Below are 7769 nucleotides of genomic sequence, written 5' to 3'. Positions count from 1 at the left end.
GGTGTTTCACTGCAGCAGGTGCGCGTGCACTTTATACTGATGCACATTCACGCAGCTCATGCTCGAATAAAAAAAAAAAAAATTATGAGGGAAAACGTTTTCTCTTAGTTATGCGAACGTTAAGGGAGCATTCCATTGTACAGACGTTACTTTTCAATGTTCTCTGAACGTTCTGAAAAAAGTAGCATTTAAACAAACGCCCTACTGAAATGTTTCAGAAAAACGTGCAAATAATGTTTCTGCACTAACGTTCTGAGAACATTATTAAAGACCAGATAACACTGAACAAACATTCTGTTAACGTTACTGGAAGAATGTTTGTTCATCACATCTAGCTGTGGTTTCAGTCTTTCTACTTCAAAATTGCATTTCTTCGTGTTAATGCATGATGACAACTATTGCATACAGATATGCAACTTACATTTAAAAAGAAACTCCACATTCTACAGACCAGGGGTCGAATAATTAATTCAGTCTAATAATTAGTTATGAAAAATATAGGCTAAAATTAAAATAATTTTAAAATGAATGCAATCAAAATAAAACACTTACTAAAATTAATTCAATCATAAAAATGTAAAATAAAAATTATTTTAGAATAAAAATATAAAAATAAAACACTTTCTAAAATTAATTAAATCATAAAAATATAAAATTATTTTTTATAAAAATATAAAAAATAAAACACTTTCTAAAATTAATTAAATCATAAAAATATAAAATTATTTTTTATAAAAATATAAAAAATAAAACACTTACTAAAATTAATTGAATCACAAAAATGTAAAATTAAAATATTTTTAAAATACAAATATAAAAATAAAACACTTACTAAAATGAATTATATCATAAAATGTAAGATAAAATCATTTTAAAATAATACAATCAAAATCACTAACATTAATTGAATCATAAAAATGTAAAATTGAAATAATTTTAAAATACAAAATATAAAAATAAAACGCATACTAAAATTAATTAAATCATAAAATGTAAAATAAAAAATAAAACATTTACTCAAATTAATTAAATAAAATAAAAATGTAAATTAAAATATATTTAAAATAAAAAAATATAAAATAAAATGAATTAAATCATAAAATATAAAAAAGTAATTTTAAAATAAAAAATAAATTGTACTAAAATGAATTAAATCATAAAATTGTAGCCTAAAATTATTTTTATGAAAAAATATAAATAAATAAATAAAACTTACTAAAATTAATTAAATCATAAAAATGTAACAAAAATATTTTAAAATAAAAATATCTAAATAAAACATTTACTAAAATGAATTAATCATAAAAAAAATAGTTTTTATATATAAAAATAGAAAAATAAACACTAAAAGGAATTGAATCATAAAAATGTAAAATTAAAATAATTTAATAATGAACCCAATTAAAATAAAACCCTGACAAAAGCTTCTTTTATTTGTTTACCTGCACATCACGTGACCCTTAACTCACATCAGAGAACCGTAAACAAATGTGTTGATAAAATGAGCTTAAAAAGAGCGTATAGTTCAAAGAACACTCAGAGCCAGCCAGCTGACCAAAACACCTGCTGATTAACTGGAAATTCAAATTTCTGTAAATATTTCTGTGTGAGAAAAGCTGAAATGAAGAGAAGAATCTGATGTCTGTTTGCAGCATTAGTTATGAATGATAATAACCCTGCTCGGTTTTCTCTAACACATCTGTGTTTTCTTCCAGGTCTCCTGATGAACTCGTATGACGTATGATTCCACTTTCAGTGATTCCTGGACATGTAAGTTCATTTTAATTTTTAAAAGCAATTCATGAATTTCTATTTTATTTTTCTATTTTATTCTATAGAAAGGTCCTGTTCTCTACTGTAGTGCTGTAGTTCCTACGACTGACACACAGTGTCACTGTTTCACTTCATTTAAGATCATGTGCTGCTCAGATCAACAGCATCATTAGTCAGAATGTCACTGTTTAAGCAGCGTCCTCAGAAAATACACTGTGATCCTTAAAAACTGCATGTTGTTCTTTTTCACATCTTCATCTGTCTGCAGTGTGTAATGCTGATGTTTGAGCATGAAAAAGCTTATTATTATTCACTATATCAGTGTCAGTGTTTCTGAACTCCCTGAAACACATTCATTGTAGTCTTTAATTTTCTTCACAAATTTAAATAATTAATATGCAGAATAAAGGGGCGGGGCCTGGTTGAGTTAGTTAGTAGTGTGTTGAAACTGGCGGTTATAGTAAGGGGCGGGACATTTCCCAAACACCAATCACAACACACTGCTCCAGCCGACCAATCAGAGCACATTGTGCTTTTCAGAAGGAGGGGCTTCATAGAGACAGGAACTAAACAGAGCGATACTGACAGACTGGGAAGAGAGGAGCTGCAACAATGGAGAATATGACGAAAATAATCAACCTGTTCTAGTAGTCTTAACAAGTGAGTCATTGAATTATTCACTCAACCAATTTGTTCAAAACGGCTGATTCATTCAGGGACAAAGCAAAAGTGACTGAGTGAGTCGTCGAGTCATACATTTGAATGATTCATTCAAAAACACATTCAAGAAACTGAAACTGTGTTGCTCGGGAAATGTTTGGAACTATTTTTGTTTTTGAAACAGAGGAAAACCAGACAATATTGTGTCTAAAATTTGTTTATTGAATTGTTGTATAAAACCAATATTACATTTGCAAACGTGCTAATATTCAGGAAAACAGCTCTTGTGCTCATGTGATATTTCTTATAAATATTAAAAACGATAATACAGAGACACTTTTTTCAAACATATCTTGATTTTTGGAAGCATTTTTATTCATTATGGTAGCATTTTTGCCCCTGTTAATTTTTCACCTCTGGTTTGATGGTGGCGCTTTTTTTCAATCCTTGCCCTCTTTTTTTGCAAAGCCAGTTTCAGGTGAAACATAGCAAAACCTGTGGCTGAGAAAAGCCCAAACACTAGATCAAGACTGGCATAAAAGTTCCTCCTTAAATCTGAAATATGCATGCATACGCATATGCTTGAAATATCCCACGTCACTGGTGGCTCCGGGGACTCCAGACAGTCAGTGACCCTCGAGTTCAAGAGACGCACCCTCATCAGTCAGCGCTCTATCAGATGTGCGACGCACACTGATTACTGGAAGTCATCATAACCGTGGGCTGAAGCGGCTTCCTGTCAACTTCCTGTGCTAATGAAATCATTTGACACAGTGCAACAATGAAAACAACTTAATGTTTCATTGTGTTTCACTTCATTTAGTAAGAGAGGAATGCATCTGCAGAAGCCCGGCACCGAACAGCATCTTTCGGTCCACAACCTGCAGTTGTTCTCATCTGGGTTTGCTCAAGTCACAGAAATCAAAGAGCAAACAGGAAGTGAAAGTTATCAGGTGGAGCGTCAAAAACGGCTGTATGTGCAGCTGCTGCAAAACTGACCTTTGACCAGCGGCTCCTGCGAGCTTCAGTACGAGCGCATTAAACTGATCAGAAGTGACAGTAAAGACATTTATAATGTTACAAAAGATTCTCAAATAAATGCTTTTGAACTTTTTTATTCTTCAAAGAATCCTGAAAAAATAAAATAGGTCACGGTTTCTACAAAAATATGAAGATGTTTTCAACATTAATAATAATCATAGCAGAAAGAAACATTTATGATTGCTTCTCCAGTAAATGTATCTTGAATTAAGGATATTTAGATGTTAAAATAACCAAACTGGGGCACTATTTGTGTTTGCAGAGAGATATGAGATGCATTATGAGCAGAACTGAGAGTTTGTTGTCAAATATCAGGGAGAAACACGTGAGGAAAGCTGGACAGAAAGCCATGTGGGAGCGATGAGGAGGTGGATGTGGGCCGGGAATAGAGTGACGCAGGAAGAGAAGGGGAGGCGCAGCGCTATTTTAATCCTGCGATAGGGAATACAGTGGCATGTCTCTGCTGAACTGCTCTCTGACGTCACGGCTCTGGCAAACTCCTCCACAGAATCCTGCCAAACACACACACACACACACACTGACCTTCTCCGGCAGTGATTGCATTACAATAGTGCAGCACCTGCAAGCACAGTGATGCTGTATTAATACTGTCTGTGAAAGAATCACAGGCCTGATTTTCTGATCTGTCTCCATCTTCAGCATCAATTCTCTGAGCTGAATCACAGTTCACTCTTAGAAGAAAATATATGGAATATATAATATAATATATATGGTTCTGTATTGAAGCTTAAAGGGTTCCGTCAGACACTTCATGTATAGAACCTTTTAGGGCTTCTCACCATGGGATCATTTTCTGGATTTAGTGTTAATTAATAATATTTTTATTTTGGTTACATTGTATGAACCAAACAGCTCGTAAAAATACTTTATCACTAGAAAGAAAAGGAAATAACCTATTAAACATGAAAGTATTATGGAGTCATTTAAGACATTTCTCCGTAAATAGAACCTTTTTGGAATAAAGTGTTCTTCAAAATTGAGTCAAGAACCCTAGAGTTGTATATAGAAACTTTTTTTATTTTATGTTGGAATAAAGTGTTCCTTAAAATTGAGTCAGGAACCCTAGAGTTCTATATAGAACCTTTTTGGAATAAAATGTCCTTTAAAATTGAGTCAGGAACCCTAGAGTTCTATATAGAACCATTTTGGAATAAAATGTCCTTTAAAATTGAGTCAAGAGCCCTAGAGTTCTATATAGAACCTTTTGTGGAATAAAGTGTTCTTCAAAATTGAGTCAAGAACCCTAGAGTTCTATATAGAACCTTTTTGGAATAAAGCGTTCTTTAAAATTGAGTCAAGAACCCTAGAGTTCTATATAGAACCTTTTTGGAATAAAGCGTTCTTTAAAATTGAGTCAAGAACCCTAGAGTTCTATATAGAACCTTTTTTGGAATAAAGTGTTCTTCAAAATTGAGTCAAGAACCCTAGAGTTCTATATAGAACCTTTTTTGGAATAAAGTGTTCTTCAAAATTGAGTCGAGAACCCTAGAGTTCTATATAGAACCTTTTGTGGAATAAAGTATTCTTCAAAATTGAGTCAAGAACCCTAGAGTTCTATATAGAACCTTTTTGGAATAAAGCGTTCTTTAAAATTGAGTCAAGAACCCTAGAGTTCTATATAGAACCTTTTTGGAATAAAGTGTTCTTTAAAATTGAGTCAAGAACCCTAGAGTTCTATATAGAACCTTTTTGGAATGAAGCGTTCTTTAAAATTGAGTCGAGAACCCTAGAGTTCTATATAGAACCTTTTGTGGAATAAAGTGTTCTTCAAAATTGAGTCGAGAACCCTAGAGTTCTATATAGAACCTTTTGTGGAATAAAGTATTCTTCAAAATTGAGTCAAGAACCCTAGAGTTCTATATAGAACCTTTTTGGAATAAAGCGTTCTTTAAAATTGAGTCAAGAACCCTAGAGTTCTATATAGAACCTTTTTGGAATAAAGTGTTCTTTAAAATTGAGTCAAGAACCCTAGAGTTCTATATAGAACCTTTTTGGAATAAAGTGTTCTTCAAAATTGAGTCGAGAACCCTAGAGTTCTATATAGAACCTTTTGTGGAATAAAGTATTCTTCAAAATTGAGTCAAGAACCCTAGAGTTCTATATAGAACCTTTTTGGAATAAAGTGTTCTTTAAAATTGAGTCAAGAACCCTAGAGTTCTATATAGAACCTTTTTGGAATGAAGCGTTCTTTAAAATTGAGTCAAGAACCCTAGAGTTCTATATAGAACCTTTTTGGAATGAAGCGTTCTTTAAAATTGAGTCAAGAACCCTAGAGTTCTATATAGAACCTTTTTGGAATAAAGCGTTCTTTAAAATTGAGTCAGGAACCCTAGAGTTCTATATAGAACCTTTTTGGAATAAAATGTCCTTTAAAATTGAGTCAGGAACCCTAGAGTTCTATAAAGAACCTTTTTGGAATAAAGCGTTTCTTAAAATTGAGTCAGGAACCCCTAGAGTTCTATATAGAACCTTTTTGGAATAAAATGTTCTTCAAAATTGAGTCAGGAACCCTAGAGTTCTATATAGAACCTTTTTGGAATAAAGCATTCTTTAAAATTGAGTCAGGAACCCTAGAGTTCTATATAGAACCTTTTTGGAATAAAGCGTTCTTTAAAATTGAGTCAGGAACCCTAGAGTTCTATATAGAACCTTTTTGGAATAAAGTGTTCTTTAAAATTGAGTCAGGAACCCTAGAGTTCTATATAGAACCTTTTTTGGAATAAAGTGTCCTTTAAAATTGAGTCAAGAACCCTACAGTTCTATATAGAACCTTTTTGGAATAAAATGTCCTTTAAAATTGAGTCAGGAACCCTAGAGTTCTATATAGAACCTTTTTGGAATAAAATGTCCTTTCAAATTGAGTCAAGAACCCTAGAGTTCTATATAGAACCTTTTTGGAATAAAATGTCCTTTAAAATTGAGTCAAGAACCCTAGAGTTCTATATAGAACCTTTTTGGAATAAAATGTCCTTTAAAATTGAGTCAAGAACCCTAGAGTTCTATATAGAACCTTTTTTGGAATAAAGCGTTCTTTAAAATTGAATCAAGAACCTTAGAGTTCTATATAGAACCTTTTTTGGAATAAAGTGTCCTTTAAAATTGAGTCAAGAACCCTAGAGTTCTATATAGAACCTTTTTGGAATAAAATGTCCTTTAAAATTGAGTCAAGAACCCTAGAGTTCAATATAGAACCTTTTTTGGAATAAAGCGTTCTTTAAAATTGAGTCAAGAAACCCTAGAGTTCTATATAGAACCTTTTTGGAATAAAATGTCCTTTAAAATTGAGTCAAGAACCCTAGAGTTCTATATAGAACCTTTTTTGGAATAAAGTGTCCTTTAAAATTGAGTCAAGAACCCTAGAGTTCTATATAGAACCTTTTTGGAATAAAATGTCCTTTAAAATTGAGTCAAGAACCCTAGAGTTCTATATAGAACCTTTTTGGAATAAAATGTCCTTTAAAATTGAGTCAAGAACCCTAGAGTTCTATATAGAACCTTTTTTGGAATAAAGTGTTCTTTAAAATTGAGTCAAGAACCCTAGAGTTCTATATAGAACCTTTTTTGGAATAAAATGTCCTTTAAAATTGAGTCAAGAACCCTAGAGCTCTATATAGAACCTTTTTGGAATAAAGCATTCTTTAAAATTGAGTCAGGAACCCTAGAGTTCCATATAGAACCTTTTTGGAATAAAATGTCCTTTAAAATTGAGTCAAGAACCCTAGAGTTCTATATAGAACCTTTTTGGAATAAAATGTCCTTTAAAATTGAGTCAAGAACCCTAGAGTTCTATATAGAACCTTTTTTGGAATAAAGTGTTCTTTAAAATTGAGTCAAGAACCCTAGAGTTCTATATAGAACCTTTTTGGAATAAAATGTCCTTTCAAATTGAGTCAGGAACCCTAGAGTTCTATATAGAACATTTTTGGAATAAAATGTCCTTTAAAATTGAGTCAAGAACCCTAGAGTTCTATATAGAACCTTTTTGGAATAAAGTGTTCTTTAAAATTGAGTCAAGAACCCTAGAGTTCTATATAGAACATTTTTGGAATAAAGTGTTCTTTAAAATTGAGTCAAGAAACCAAGAGTTCTATATAGAACCTTTTTGGAATAAAATGTTCTTTAAAATTGAGTCAAGAACCCTAGAGTTCTATATAGAACCTTTTTTTCTAAGCGTGTCTATACATGAAGATGATTATAGATGCATTCGATGTCTTTAGGTATTTTGCTTATCTCTGACTATGACTGTTGAGCTCCAAAAAAGACAAAACACCATA

This window comes from Chanodichthys erythropterus, chromosome 16 (assembly GCF_024489055.1).
Source record: "Chanodichthys erythropterus isolate Z2021 chromosome 16, ASM2448905v1, whole genome shotgun sequence".
Lineage (NCBI taxonomy): Eukaryota > Metazoa > Chordata > Actinopteri > Cypriniformes > Xenocyprididae > Chanodichthys > Chanodichthys erythropterus.
Note: the sequence above shows the minus strand (reverse complement) of the source record.